The sequence below is a fragment of the Balaenoptera borealis genome (assembly GCF_965194805.1).
Source record: "Balaenoptera borealis genome assembly, chromosome: 1".
Classification (NCBI taxonomy): domain Eukaryota; kingdom Metazoa; phylum Chordata; class Mammalia; order Artiodactyla; family Balaenopteridae; genus Balaenoptera; species Balaenoptera borealis.
Window position 1 is genome coordinate 73,161,137 of NC_138860.1, and position 15,842 is coordinate 73,176,978.

Genomic DNA, 15,842 nt, shown 5'->3' on the forward strand with positions numbered 1-15,842 from the left:
ACTCTCTTTACTTTGTGCATGAATTAATCTTCCCAGACCCATGTCATGCTCGTTGCCCTTCACTGAATGGCCTTCAGGTTGCTGACCTGTTTTAGGGACAGCGAAGCCCAGTCTGGCTTAGAGATCAAGCCAGGTGTTTGCATATCCAGCTCTCAGCTCAGGGCTCTCTTTTACCATGGGGTAAGGTCTTCCCTGATGCACGTTGATACAGTCATGCCCACCGTTTTGTATTTTGAAATTTCTGCCCCAGAGAAATAAATTGCTTCTCTCCTGGCAATTGTACCATGAGCTGAGACTGTCCTCGGAAGCCAGATTCTTTCCACATGGGCTTGAGATAAAACAGGAGACCCAAGAGAGTTGGGGAATACAGTATGCGTTTCCCTTTGTTATGCAGCAGGAAACCTAGTACACACTGGAAACACACTGGAAACCTAGAACACATTGGAAAGGTGAAGTCTGCCCTAATTGTCTCTGTATGACTGAATCGCGTAAACTCAGTCACTTTGCAGAGCCTCGTTCTCACAGTTGGGCCTCCAGCAGGATGCCGGCCATCATCGGCACAGGTGCACAAGCCCTAGAGCTGGCCCTGCCAGGTGAATCACCTGTTTGTCTTTGCTGGGTTCCTGACCAGGTGCCGGGACGGACTTGCAGTGGGGTGAGGGCACTGTGGAGGTATAATGGGGAGCTTGCTTTCCAGCCTGTGGGGCTTGTATGTTGGGCTCACTTGTACCCACTTGTCCACATGTGGGGGATAGCCCTGTGCCCAGCGACAAGATGACAGCCGTGCACATCCCTCTGTGTCCTGCTTCAGTCACGTGCTGACAGGCTGTTGCTGTAGCTGGGATTGACATCAAGACGGTGAACCCACAGTCCCCAGCACTAATCACAGGGGCAGATACTTGGCCCGGTAGGCACCCGGTCACAACACAGACGCTTCCGTGAGAACGCGTGAGAAAGAGCTGAATGGGGGCGCAGCTTGGCATTTTGGTTAATGAGTTTTCCTTTCTCCCAGTTTGTGTCTCATGCTTTCCTCTCTCCTTCCTCTCTCATTGCTCTTCCTCTCCCCCAGTTTCCACCCCAGAGCCAGAATGAATGAAGCCATGCAATTTCCAGGCCTCCATGTCTGATGGAAATATTTTTCCATTAAAGTTCCTTGTTGGACTCGCTAAGTAGAGATGGTGGCTGCAGGCAGCTTTGGCCTCTCCCCACCTTTGAGAATTGCCCAGTCATGGCCTCTTAGGGAGAAGGATTTACCATTGAGACAATGCGGCTTTCACAGCTTTTAATTACACTTGACTCCTTCCAAAGCCTCCTGCTGGCAGTAGCTACCTTGTTGAAAAGGGCCTGGATTTGGGCTGAGAGCAGTGTGGGAGGCCCTCCCTGGCTGGGCCGTGTGTCCAGACCCTGAGTGGCCCCTGCCATCCAGCTGAGTTTCTCTCCCTGGCGGTGGAGGGCTTTGGGGAGAGAAACCCGAGGCTGTCCGTGGGGAGGTGAGCTCTAAGGGTGGAGTGTTCAGAGCAGCTGAGGAGGGCCGCCCTCGTGTCCTGTGTCCTTTTTTTTTGTTTGTTTGTTTTGGCCATGCCGCATAGCTTGTGGGATCTTAGTTCCCCGACCAGGGATCGAACCCGTGCCCCCTGCAGTGGAAGCGCGGAGTCCTAACCACTGGACCGCCAGGGAATTTCCCCCCATGTCCTTTGAGGTGGATGCTGGGATAGGATTTGGAGTTTGGTGTTACGCTCTGAGATTCAGCAGCACCTTGCTTGCCCTGCACCCCCAGAGGGCTGGTGTGACAGTCCATGGCTCTCTCTCTGAAGTCAGACTTGGTTCTATTGAGGTCAGGAAGACCTGGGGCTTTTTCTGGGTGTCTATATCTGCTGTCACAGCCCCTTGAACATGGCCTGGGCCTGTAGCTGTTTCTGGATCATGTGCAAAGCTCGAGTTAACCCAGGGTTTGGGTTGCACTGGGGTCTTTTCTCTCCTTCGGGTGCTGCTGCTTTCTCCTCTTGGTCCCTCTGTGGTCCTTTCCCATAGTCCTCTCTTTCTCTCTCTCGCCCGCCTTCTCCCAACCGGTGAAAGCATCCACTCCCCTAACTGCAGCTGGCATCCCTTGGAAAGTGATTGTTGAATCCCAAACCTAAAAGCTTACCTCTACCTTAGTTTCCAGACCCACGTTTTCAAATTTCTAGCAAGGAGGTTGAAACCACGTTGTTGAACCAGTGAGTTCAGCAGGGTTTCTTCATCTCAGCCCTGTGGACATTTCGGGCTGGATAATTCTTTGTGGCGGGCCACTGCCCTGTGCACTGTAGCGTGTTTAGCAGCTTTCCTGACCTCTCCCCACCTGATGCCAATCTCAACTGTGACAATCAGGATATCTGTAACCATTGCTGTGTCTCCCCTGGGGGGCAAAATCTCCCCACGGTGAGATCCACTGGGGTGTAGTGATACTAGTCACTGAAATGGGGACCACGTGGAACTGAGCAGGTTTGGGGAAATAGATGAGTTAGGTTTTAGAGATATGATAGCAAGGGTGTTGGTGGCAGACAGGATGAGGAAGGCCTAGGGAGAGCTGGAGAAGAAAGATGCAGTCACTTGCAGAAAGAGGTCAAAAGGCCAGGGTCCAGACTGGGTGCTTCTCTTAACCAGCCAGCCTAGTCACTTGACTTAGTTGAGCCCCCGTTTCTTTATCCATAAAACGAGGAGCTGGCCTAGAGGAATGTTCAGGTTCTGCTGCCTGGGGACTCTTTCTCCACTTGTTTCATTCTATTGACCAATTCGAAAAGGCTGCCTTCTTCATGGATGGAGCGATTCCTTCAAAGGGAAAGAAAACAGGTGAGGGAGGAACACACTTGCTGGGAGGCTGGAAGGCACTGTGGTTAATATTGCCCTTATTTGCAGGTATTCCTAGTTGATCCTAAGAGAACCACACATTGCCTAGAAGGTGCGGCGAAACACTGAGCCTTGGAAGCCATCATATGGAAATTGGACTCCTGACAGCTCAGGCATGTCCAAAACCCAAATATCTTCCCTCCTATCTCATCTGCCCACTTCCCCTCCTCCCTCTCTCCAAGTCCTTTAATCATCATTTCCATCCAGCCTCCTCCAGCCTATTGGAAAGATCTGGGAGGCCGGTGATGGATTTGACTGAACAGTGTGTAATATAAAAGGGCAGAGCTGAGCCTGAAGGGACTGGGGGCTGCCGGAGCTCCAATATTGCTTCCTCCACCAGGGCAGTGCTGGGGAGGCCCTCTGGGATTACTCACACGATATTACTGCCACCGGTGAGGGTGGAGGGAGGAAGGGGAGGCAGGCAGGCGCGGGGGAGGGGCTTAGGAGAGCTGCCGCAGAGGCAGAGAATAACAACAACACTGATAACGGCAATATTTGAATAATAGTAAAAATAGTAATAATTGTGTTTTCCAGGTTTATTAACTTTGGGAAGTCTGGTTTATTAACTCTCCTGGCTTATTAACTTGGAGAAGTCACTATGCTGGTTGCTGCAGATGCCTGAGGCTTGCGGGTGTGTTTGAGTTCATCCGTCTCAGGCAATCCAAGAGAAAGAGGGGCACAGGAGAGAGGGAAGGAGGCAGGAGCAGTGATATTTGAAGTAATTAGAGAGACTTTATTGAAATCAAATGCACAGGCAAGAAATGGTAATTAACTGAAGGAAGAGGATGCTCTGTTCTCTTTCATCCAAGGACCGTGGGGCTGTCATAGATAATCCGCATCTTGGGGGCACTGGAGAGACTGTGAAAAGGCAGCGCTGGAAAGAATACTTTAAAAAAAAAACCCAAAACAGAGATCTAAATTGAACAGAGCAGGAAGGAAGCATACTTTTCCTCCTCTAGTTACCACTGGTACAACATGTCAAAAAAGTAAAAGTAAAATAAAAAAGATAGAATGGTTTAATTGGAAATTCAAGTTCCGTCCCAGAAGTTATTCACTCCTACGAATAATCCAAGACTCACTAAATAAGGGAAGAAACTGATTATACAGATCTGGGAAGGTCAGATACAAAACTTTTGATGAGAATTACAGTGAGGAGTGGGATCTTGGGGGGGGGAAATTTCAGTATTTTGAAACTGACATCATGGTATTGGCATTAGGAATCCAGAAGTTTGCATTTCCTTGGGTTCCCTTTGGGGGCTGTGCAGTTGCCTTTGGAGGGTTTTGGAGATGAAGGGGTGGTGGCCATCGGCGCTAAGGAGTGGGATGGGCTCCTCGGAGAGACGTTCAGCTTAACCTAAGGAAGACTTTCTAACATTGCTTTTGAACTTAGAGTCAGCCCTTTATTATGATGGTGGCATAGAAGGCACTACAAAATCCTTATATTGAATATATATTTATTATCTACTGTCTTTCAGTACAAAAAAGAAAACTGGCTTAACTAGATGAGTTTGAGATCAAAAGAGCACTGGATTTGGAAACAGAAAAGCCAGGTTTAAAAGACACCCTTTGAACCTCAGTTTCTTCATGTGTAAAAACGGGGCAAATTATGTCTCTGGCAGGGTTGGTGTAAGGATTGCAGGAGATAATGAAATCTGAATAACGCTTTGTAGGCTGTAAAGAGCTATACACTTTTAAGATTAGAAACAGTGATTGTTATTATTACTAGGTATTGTTGTTTTATGAATATGAGGCTCCATGGTTCTAGTTGCAAACGCTCTTTTTCTCCCAGCATCTCTGGTGGTTTTGCTTTATGTTCACCGTCCTGGAGCTGGACGATAAGGAGCTGCTCTGTCAACATTGACACAGGGATTGCTCTGTGTCTGGATGTATTCAATCAGTAATTTCGCTTGCAGCTTCCTTTGTCAGTGCTTTGAGACTCATGGCCAAAACACACTGTGGACACGCAAAGTCTCTCCTGTATTATAGGGATTTACTTCTAATTAGGAGAGTATCAGGTTGAGAACAGGGCCCCTCATCAGGGTAGAGCCACTCTTGGGCTGGTGGAAGGAGGCTTAAGCTAGAGCCCTGGGTTGAGCTGTGTGGTCCAGGCTCCCATTAAGCCCAGACATTCAGCCCCAGGTGGGCCTTCGTCTTCCCACGCTGACTAGTCTGTGCTCATCCCTCTTACCTTCTGCAGGTGGTCTGTCCGAGAAGGCAGGGCTTTCTAACTATTCATCCCACGTATTCAGCATTTATTCCCCCAAATCTACTGAATGCCTGTTATGTGCCAGGCTTGAGTCTTATTTTAACAAACCATCCTTCTCACTGATTGGTGTCTGAGTTAGGCTGTTGATGCGACCACACTATAGACTAGGAAATGATGTGGGTGAATTTTGCTCTGTCTTTAAAAGAGAGATGATAAAAAGATAACTACAAGTATTTTAGTGGGCACTTTTCATTCATTTAAACCTTTATCCATTCAGCAAATGTTTGCTGTACTGTTGTTGGGCTTATGGGAGGGAATAAAAGAAACAAGACAAGATCCTTGCCTTTCAGTGTCTTATGATCCAGTGAAGAAGTTGAAAGCACAGATGGGAAAGTATTGGGAACAGTGAAATCAACAAGTGCAAAAGTGATGGAGTATAAATTAAACATGCAAGGGCTTATCATTTAGGAGCAAAGGAGTCACTAAAACGGACTGAAAAATAAGTCAGGGAAGGTTTTCTAGAGGAGGTAAGTTTTGACTTATGTCTTTAAGAAGGCAGTTGGCCGAGACCAGTGCTTCCAAGCTTTGCTGCCAGTGGCGGTACAAATGGTGAGTTTACCTGACATGCAGGTGCACATTTTGTATTGCAATAGGACAGTTTTTACTTTTAATGCGTATAGAAAGATGGTAACATCAAACCAAGGATGTCATGGTAGTGATATAAAGTTTCTGTTTTAAAATATATCTGTTTAAGTAAAATAAGTGAATTGATTACAAATAAAGGGTTACAGTAGTACGGGTGGTGAGATGCTTGGCGTAAACCATGTCTGTGACATGAAAATTCTTGAAGCTTAGGAAACACTGGCAGAGATGATATTCTCACCTTACATAGGTTTAGTGCTTTACAGTTCACAAAACATTTTCGTATATTTTATATGGTGTATCATCATAACTGCCCTAATAGTCCAGTGCACTGACTGGGCAGGTAATATTACCCTGGCACAAAGTAGAATTTTTTTTTTTTTTTAAAGATTGATTGATTGATTGATTGATTGTTATGTTGGGTCTTCGTTTCTGTGCTAGGGCTTTCTCTAGTTGTGGCAAGTGGGGGCCACTCTTCATCGCGGTGCGCGGGCCTCTCACTATCGTGGCCTCTCTTGTTGCGGAGCACAGGCTCCAGACGCGCAGGCTCAGTAGTTGTGGCTCACGGGCCTAGTTGCTCCGCGGCATGTGGGGTCTTCCCAGACCAGGGCTCGAACCCGTGTCCCCTGCATTGGCAGGCAGATTCCCAACCACTGCGCCACCAGGGAAGCCCACAAAGTAGAATTTTAATATGTATGTTTATTAATTGAATTTTGACCACCCATTTACATGTAAGGAAATGAAGTTTGGAGAAGTTGACTTACCCAAGGTGAGACATCTAGTAAGTAGTGGTCTGGGATCAGATCCTGAGCCTTTTGTTTCTGAAACAGTTACTCCATGGCAGCAGAGTAAGGGAGGTATTCCAGGTAATGGGGATGGCATCTGAAGAAATGGAGTTAGTATTAGCAAATTGTGGTCTGACCTAATGGGTACAGCAAGACACTGGTGTACTGAATTAGGGCACGATTACACATGAATTGAAAAACCAGGAAAGATAAGGATGGGAATAATTGGAGAAGAGTTTTCAAAGACTAGGTGTTAAGGAAACGTGGTGGGTTGTTCATTATTATTATTACTATTGTGGTAAAAGTCACATAACATAAAATTTACCATTTTAACGTATACAATTCAGTGGCTTTTAGTACATTCACAATATCTAATTCCAGCACATTTCCATCATTCCCAAAAGAAACCTTTTACCCCTTAAGCAGATATTCCTCTTTCTCTCCTTCCCCAGCTCCTGGCAAACACTGCTCTGCTTTCTGTTTCTATGGATTTGCCTATTCTGGATATTTCATATAAATTGAATCATACAATATGGCTTCTTTCACTTAACATAATATTTTCTAGGTTCGTCCATGCCATAGCATGTATCAGTATATTAATTCTTTTTATGGATGAATAATATTTCATTGTATGACATACCACATTTTGTTTGTCATTCATTCATCAGTTGATGGACATTTGGGTTGTTTCAATCTTTTGGCTGCTATGAATAATACCGCTATGAACATGCACGTACAAGTTTTGTTTGAACACCTGTTTTCATTTCTCTTGGGTATATACCTAAGGGTGAAATTGCTGAGTCATATGGTATTTCTATATTTAACTTTTTGAGGAATTGTCAAACTGTTTTCCACAGCAGCTACACCGTTTTTTATTCCCACCAGCAGTGTATGAGGGTTCCAATTTCTCCACATCCTCACCAACACTTGTTATTTTCCTTTTTTTTTTTTTTTTTTTTTAATTATAGTCATTCTAGTGGGTGTGGAGTGGTATCTCATGGTTTGGATTTGTATTTTCTTGATGGTAATATTTTTATACACAGTTGACCCTTGAACAACATGGGTTTGAACTGCACAGGTCCACTTTATATGTGGACTTTTTTCAATAGTAAATACTACAGTACTACATGACCCTCAGTTGCTTGAATCTGAGGATGTAGAACAGTGGATGTGGAGTAACTGCCCATAGGGAGGGAGGGCTGACTCTAATAAGTTATAAGTGTATTTTCGACTGTCTGGAGGGTTGGGTCCCCTAAACCCTTCATTGTTCAAGGGTCAACCGTACTTATTAGCTATCTGTATGTTTTCTTTGAAGAAATGCCTATTCAAGACCTTTTTTTTTTTTTTTAATAAATTTATTTATTTATTTTTGGCTGTGGCGGGTCTTCGTTTCTGTGCGAGGGCTTTCTCTAGTTGCGGTGAGCAGGGGCCACTCTTCATCGCGGTGCGCGGGCCTCTCACTATCGCGGCCTCTCTTGTTGCGGAGCACAGGCTCCAGACGCGCAGGCTCAGTAGTTGTGGCTCACGGGCCCACTTGCTCCGTGTCATGTGGGATCTTCCCAGACCAGGGCTCGAACCCGTGTCCCCTGCATTAGCAGGCAGATTCTCAACCACTGCGCCACCAGGGAAGCCCCTCAAGACCTTTTTGAATTGTGTTTTTTGTCTTTTTTTATTGAATTGTTAAGAAGCTTTATATATTGTGGATACTAGATCCTTATAAGTTATATGGTTTGTAAATATTGCATTCTGTGGGTTGTCTTTTCATGTTCTTGAACATGTCTTTTGATGCACAGAAGTTTTTAATTTTGATGAAATCCAATTCCCATTTTTTTCTTTTGTTGCTTGTTCCTTTGGTGTTGTATTCAAGAATCCATTGCCAAATCCAAGACCATTAAGATTTACTCCTATGTTTTCTTGCAGAAGTGTTATAGTTTTAGCTCTTATGATTGGGCCTTTGGGTCTATTTTGAGTGAATTTTCTGTATATGATGTAAAGCGAGGCATGATTGGGTTCTTGACTACAAAACATTACCCAGCAGTAGTATAGGGAAGATTATTCTGGCAGTTATTTTTCGAATGAAATAGAAAAACTGGGAGAAAAACAAGGAAGCTGTTGTGGAGGACAGAGCATTCAAACGATGTGGTTTATTTTTAAAGTAGCAGTTTTATTGAGGTACAATTCACTTACCATAAGATACGCTCTTTTAAAGTATACAATTCAGTGATTTTTAGTGTATTCGTAGTGTCGGGCAACTATCACTCCCACTTTCATTTTAGAACATTTGCATCATCCCCCAAAGGAACCCTGCACCTATTGGTAGTTACTACCTATCCGCAACCCCCCAGACCATGGAAAGCACTAACCTCCTTTCTGTTTCTGTGGGCTTGCCCTGTTGCAGACAGTTCTAATAAATGGAATCATAAAATATGAGGTTTTTTGCGTTTGGCTCCTTTCACTAAGCGTTCAAAGTTTATCCGTGTTATAGCAAGTATCAGTACTTCATTCCTTTGTATGGTGAATAATATTCAATTGCATGGATAGACCACATTTTGTTTTGTTCAGTTGGTGCACATTTGGGTTATTCCCAGTTTTTGGCTATTATAAATAATGCTGCTATAACCATTCATGTAGAAGTTCTAGTGTAGATGTAATGTTTAGCTTTTATGTGATACTCATATTACATACTCAATAGTATTTTGTCATCACTTTCTACCTTTATCTTTCCTTATGACGTCTTTGACTAATCTGATGGAATTATTATTCAGGACTCCAATGAGAGTTCCTGTTGCTCCACATCCTTGCCAGCATCTGGTGTTGTCAGTGTTTGGATTCCGGTCATTCTATAGATATGCAGTGACATTCTCATTGTTGTTTTTCATTGACCAGTTTTTATTTACAAATATGTGATGATTGATAGTGTTACATTGCATTTTTAGATTACATATGTATTTGAAGAATTTTTCAAATGTTTTATGGCCCTTTGTACTTTTCTGCTTTTCTTATTCTTTCTTTTGTAACATACTTTTCACTCTCTTTCATGTGTATATATAAATTAACCCTTTATTGTATTTAATGGATATATTTTCCCCAGTTTGTAATTTGCTTTAAAATTTTTATCATATACATACATTTTATCTTATAATGAAATATTCATTTTCTTTTGTGATTTCTTTCATGGCATTAATGCCTATTAGTTAGTAAACAAATATGTATGGAAGCCCTTCTCTCTGCCAGGAACTGTGGCAAACGCTCGAGAAATTATAGTGAAAGTCAGACGTGGTCCCTGTCTTCATGGAGCTTGGAGCTCCTGAGATCACTTATACTTAATTCTCGCCTTTAGGGTTTCATTTTTTACATTTAACTCTTCCATCCATCTAGAATTATATTACTGTATATTGTCAAGTGAAGAAATTACTTTTCTCCAATATCCAGTTTTCCTGATGTCTTTTGTAGAAAAGCTTCTCTCTTCTCCATTTGTTTATGATGCTTTTGTTATCATCAGTTGAACTCACAGCCATGAGGGAATTTTTCAAGGCGACTTAAATTGTTTCATTTATTTGTCTATCAATTCTAGGTCTGCCAGTGTCATACTATTTTAACTTATGTAGCTTTATAATATATGTTTTAATATCTTAACAGAGCAAGACTGCCTTTGTCAACATAGTTTTTTTTTTTTTTAATAAAGACTTTTTGGTTTTCCTTGATTCATTCTTTATGCTATATGTTTTATTCATTTTGTCAAGTTAGAGAAAAAATATGATTATGATTTTGACTGGGATTGTTTTAAACTTTGGGAAATTACTGCCTTGGTAAACCACTCTTCTCATTAAGGAACAGAACATGTCTCTCTATTTATTCAGATATTTTACATCTTTCAGTGAAGTTGCATTTCATCATAATGATCCCACATATTACTTTTTAGGGTTATTCAGATATACTGTATGTTTTCCTGCTGCTGTGATTAAAATCCCCCTTTCTCTCTGTCATAAATTTTGTTACTAACAACATAGAAAAATTATTAATTTTTACACATTGTCCTCTATTTTACTAAATTTATTAATTTCAAGAGTTTTTCATTGCTCTCTTGGTTTTATTCACTTTCAAATAATGACTGTAGGATCTTCTTAATTCCAGCTGTTGTATGTTTCTGTGTCTGTTTTATCTACTTTTTAGACAGAACTTCTTTAGTGGTGGTAATAGGGAATATTCTTGCCTTTTCCCTGGATTTTAAGGGGAATGAATGCCTTTTGATTTTTTAAGTATGGTGTTGGCTGTAGGTGTAAGGTTGACATTCTTTTTTTTAAAATATTATTTATTTATTTATTTATTTATTTATTTATTTATTTATTTATTTATTTATTTTTGGCCGTGTTGGGTCTCCTTGCTGTGTGGGCTTTCTCTAGTTGCAGCAAGCAGGGGCTACTCTTCATTGCGGTGCACGGGCTTCTCATTGCAGTGGCTTCTCTTGTTGCGGAGCACAGGCTCTAGGTGCACGGGCTCAGTAGCTGTGGCTCGTGGGCTTAGTTGCTCCACAGCATGCAGGATCTTCCCGGACCAGGGCTCGAACCCGTGTCCTCTGCATTGGCAGGCAGATTCTTAACCACTGCGCCACCAGGGAAGTCCCCTGACATTCTTTATCATGTTAAGGAATAGTTTTATTTTCTATGAAAAGGTTGGTGGGCACTGGTGTGTGTGTGTGTTTCTGTGAGAGGGAGAGAGGGAGATAAGAGGTGGAGGAGAGAGAGAGAGATCTCAGCTAAATTACATTCAGCTTCAAATAACAGAAACCCAATTAACCTGGCTTAAATGGAAGTGGAATTTTTTTTTTCCACATTATAAGAAGTCTGGGGGAAGGCAGTACTGAGACCGTGCTGCGGCTCATCAATGCCATCAGCAATCAGGCTCTTTCTGTATTTCTTCTTTCCATCCTTAGCTCATAGACCTTTATCCTCACGGCCAAGAAAGGCTGCGCAGCTCAGCCTCGCAATCACATTCAAGGCAGGAAGAAGAGGATAGGGCTAAAAGGGAAGGGTAAAAGGCCAAAGAGTCAAACCAGCTGAGTCTTTTCTCCTCGGAGCCACCCAGGGGCTTTCACTTTATCTCATTAAGTCAGATGGATAACCCTTAACAGTACAAATTGGGAGAAGGGGCATGAGCACGTGGGTTGGGTCAACCAAGCAACAGCAGTGCCGCAGCTTGGAAGAAAATGGCTTGGAGACCCTAGAGAAGTAATAGAATGCCTTAGCATTCAGTACTCTGAACCGGGGGTCAGTGGATTTTGTTTGATTTTGAATTTCTCCTCTGACCCTCTGTGCCAGAATGGGTAAGTTACATAACCTCTCTGTTCATGGGGTGATGTCTGCCTTGGCTATCTAGGAGGCTGCCTGTGAAGTACAGATGAAGTCAAATCCTAAGAGTGCCCCTATTTTCATTCTTTTTTTGCATTAGGATAAATTTTTTTGTGTTAATGAGTACACTTCTCTTTCTTCCTGATTTTTATGGCATTATTATTAAATTACTTTTGCCTGAACTGAGCCGGAAGGTGAACAGGATGTCAAAAAAGGTAACATGGACAGCTGTTACCAACAGGGATGATTCCTTTGAAGTGGAGTGGAAATAAGGTGCTAAGAGAAAAAGACAGAAAGTCATCTCAACTTCTGCGGAACCATGGGAAGGGGGCGGATAGAACATGTAACAAAGCTATTTAGTACTTTGCCCCAATCTGCTTTGCCACCCTTCTCTGCCTCAGGGTAAGAGAAGTGCCTTGCTTCACAGTTTTATTGGGAAAAGCACCCTCAATCATGTTGCTTTGTGGCAACTATTAATTGCTTCCTGAATTCAGGCAGCATAAATAAAGTAGGTTGCCAGGGAGTGAATTACCCAGTGGATAAATGGTGGGTCATTAATGTAGTGTTGACCCTGAACCTGGAAGATGACGTGAGATCTACGAGAGCTCTCAGGAAATTTACCAGAACCCATTTCAGCTGGAGGTGATGTGTTTTAAATCCCTCTGTAATGCAATGAGGGGAATCAAATTAGATAATAGTTTGCAGAAATCTTCTGGGCCTGGAGCCCCACTCAGAAGGATTTTATCCTCTTGTATTATCATACTTCACATTTTAGGACTATACCTGTGTCCCAGTGTCTCCCAGAATGGCTTGATTTTCTCCCACATGGTGAAACTCAGAACTGACGCATCTGAAATGCCTTGCTCTGTAGGTGTTCTCTGTGCCCCTGTTTTTATAGTTATTTTGTATTAATAAGTAAATTCCAATTTTGTCTTATTCTGAAGCCCAAGATTTTAACCAATGCAAAGAGAAGGGTAAGGTTAATATGTAAGTTTATCCATCCTCCTGCCTTCTTTGTAGCTTTCTCCTGTAAGAACACGCAGATTTCATTCCCCGGGAAGGTAAAACACAGTCGGAATAGTTGGAGTGTGTGTATTAATTGTATTTCTGGGTATTTGTATTTCTATAAGTCTTAAAAAGTAGAATTGGAACTGTTTGGGGGTTTCATCTCTTTACTCTCCTCACTTTGCCTGGGTTCCGCAAAGTCAGAGCACCCTCGAGGAACAGAATAATTAACAATGGTTGAGGGCTGTGTGTGATGTATATGCTGGGTACATGGTGATGGGGTGGGTGGGGTCAGAAATATAGGAGAGAGGTCACTTTCTTCTTGGGCATTTACAAGTATCAATTCCATAAATGATCCTATCAGGGTAGTTTTTTCTTGAGTTTTTTTTTTTTCTTCGTCTTCTGGTTTTTCTAAACTCACTTTCACTGAACCAGATTCTGATCAGGAATGTAAATATGCCAAAGGGGAAGGGGCACCTCAGTCCTGTTGAGGGTAGCAGGAGGGAAGGTAGAAGCCTTGCCTGGGTCCCGGGTGCACCTTGGGACCCAGGTGCTGACTCCTGCCGGCTGCTGGACTTCCCTCAGCCTCTACCTTCTGCACGTCCATTTTTCCTTGTGCTGTAAAAGGACAGACACATCTGGCTCCACTGCCAGCTGCATGTGTGGAACTCATGTGTCCCTGGGAGCCCCACCTGCATGTGCATGCAAATGGGGGCAGATTAACATTAAAGATTCCTTCCTCTGGCTCCACTACCCATGTGGGACCTTTAGGACCCTGCAACTCTCCCCAGGCCCCTCCGCATCCCCAAGGCACACAGTCCAAAGTATTTCTGCCTGTGGCTCTACCGCCTGTCAGCCCCAGCCTCCAAGCAGAATTCTCCCGACCTTTCTGTCCTGTTCCAGCTCCTCCCTGCATGAAGCATCTTGAGGAGAGTCACAGGCCCTACTGCCAAGGGTGCCTACTGGGAGGCTGCTGGTGTGGGTCCTGAGAGGTGGTGCTAATCCTCAAGTGACGTGGGGTGATGGTTTCACGCGGAAGCGGGTGTTGTGCTCTGTCCCTGGGCCCTGAGGCAGCAACACTGGTGCTCGCAGCCCTCTCCACTCTGTCCTCACCCATCTCCCTGCCAGCTCTCAAAAGAAGTTCTTGGGGCTGGGAAGGGGCAGACGCTGTGTGACCCCTTCTGTCGCCCAGTGTCTGCCTGTCTCTCTCTCTCAGACCTGTGTGTGGTCTCTCTGTCTCTTTCTCTCTGTCACACACACACTTGTACATACACAAGACAAAAAACCCACCATAAATGACTAAGCCACACAACTTAGAAAAGAAAAACCTTCCTTTTTTTTAATCAGGAAACGAAACACCCCATGCCGCCACGCCACACAAATAGACTGTGGGTGACGGGTGTCTGGTCATAACAGCCTGATTGATTCTGGCCCTGCTTTGAGAGACAGACAGTGGGTCCTCACCTGAACAGCTCTCATCTGCCTCCTGTGAGTATATCTGAGGCACTACCGTGGAGAATAGCCCTGTAAGAATTTCCATTTTCAGAACTCTTGATTTAAACCCAGTACTGCCGAGAGGGACACTCCTTGAATACTTTTTAGGCAATATCGTGGTGAGGATTAACTCTCAGCTGCTGGAGTCAAGGTTTTCTAGGAGGGGGCAGAGGTACTTGGGGGGTCACACGTGTCAGGAGATGTGTCAGGAGCTCACGGGACTCCCCAGAGCCTCTTGTGCCTCCTTAGTGGTTTTGAGTTTCCGCCAAGGGCCCCTGCCAGCCAGAGGGGCCAGATCTCGATGCTGTCAAGCGAGTAAGTACAGGATGGGGAAACCCTGCTCTGTGCTTCAGACTAACACAGAGTCAGGGTGACAAGGATTTAGTTTTACAGTGTTGGATTAAGGACCAAATACAAGTTGACTTGGATAATTTTCTCCTTGCTGGCTCCTTAGCTACAAGTAATTTATTCTAACCTTCTTCCATAATGCCAATTACAGCTGTTAGCACATACTTCAAAGGCAGGATTCAAAATACAAAGCTATGGTTAGGATTTCCTGCTCTGATATCCCAGGGGGCTTTAAACCAAGGTTGAAGTTGGTGGAGATGAAAGGGAGTGGGGCTTTTCCTCAGTGTTCTTTGGTTAGTGTGGATGTTGGGGGAGCTTAGGGAGGGTGGGTAGAGCCAGCCCAGAGAGGGTGTGGCCAGAGGCAGGACCAGTCAGGAGTTGTGGATGTGGCCTGGGGTGACATCGCCTTCCTAAACATAAAGGCTGTGGTTTACTAGAACCCTGATTTTCGCTAAACAGGGAGGGGTAGAGAACACAATGAAAGGCGAAGATGGAGAAAGATAACAGGGCTATTAAGAGACAGAATTAATTGATAGACATGTCTTGTTGGACGTGTCAAGAGGGGCAAACAGTGGGGCTCCTGGCTGTCCCTTCTAGGGCAGGATTTCTGATCAGTCAACCTGGGGGATGGGTGACAGAAAAGGGAGCTGTGTAGCCAGTCCATCAGGAGCCTCTGGGGTGTTGGTGTCCAGGGCTTCTGTCTGGGAGGAGGGGAAACTGCCTGTGGTCACTGTGCCACTAGCTGGTGTGAGATGGACCCCATGGACTGTTATCTGCCAGCTGTGCCCTAAGTCCAGTAATGCTCATAATTATTGGGTGCTTGTTGTGGGGAAAGGCAACAGGCTTGGCCACTGGAGAAAAGAGAAACTGCCAGTCTTGTATAAAGGCAGGAGGTCCTAGAGGTCTCGTGGGTCTGGAAACCATGGGCATCTGTGCTCTTTGGTCAATCACTGAGAGGCTAAAGGAAAGAGAAAAGGGAGTGAATCTCAGAATGGGAGTTAAAACAGAAAAATAAAGGTATCGGGAGAAAAAAATATTTTTTAAAGGTAGAGCAAAAACTAGAAGAAGTAAATGAAGAGAAAGAGAAGCTAAGAGGCAAGGAAGGAAAACAAGATGCAGGACTAGCTA

The 15,842-nt window shown here is 44.0% G+C and overlaps 1 protein-coding gene and 1 long non-coding RNA gene across 2 annotated transcripts in view; one reads left to right on the forward strand and one right to left on the reverse strand.

Moving 5' to 3' along the window:
• The window catches only part of LOC309636003, a 702,830-nt gene that overhangs the window by 308,269 nt on the left and 378,719 nt on the right, over positions 1-15,842 (reverse strand). The gene's annotated exons all lie outside the window — the stretch shown is intronic.
• The window catches only part of LMX1A (LIM homeobox transcription factor 1 alpha), a 153,318-nt gene that overhangs the window by 24,403 nt on the left and 113,073 nt on the right, over positions 1-15,842 (forward strand). The window lies entirely within an intron of this gene.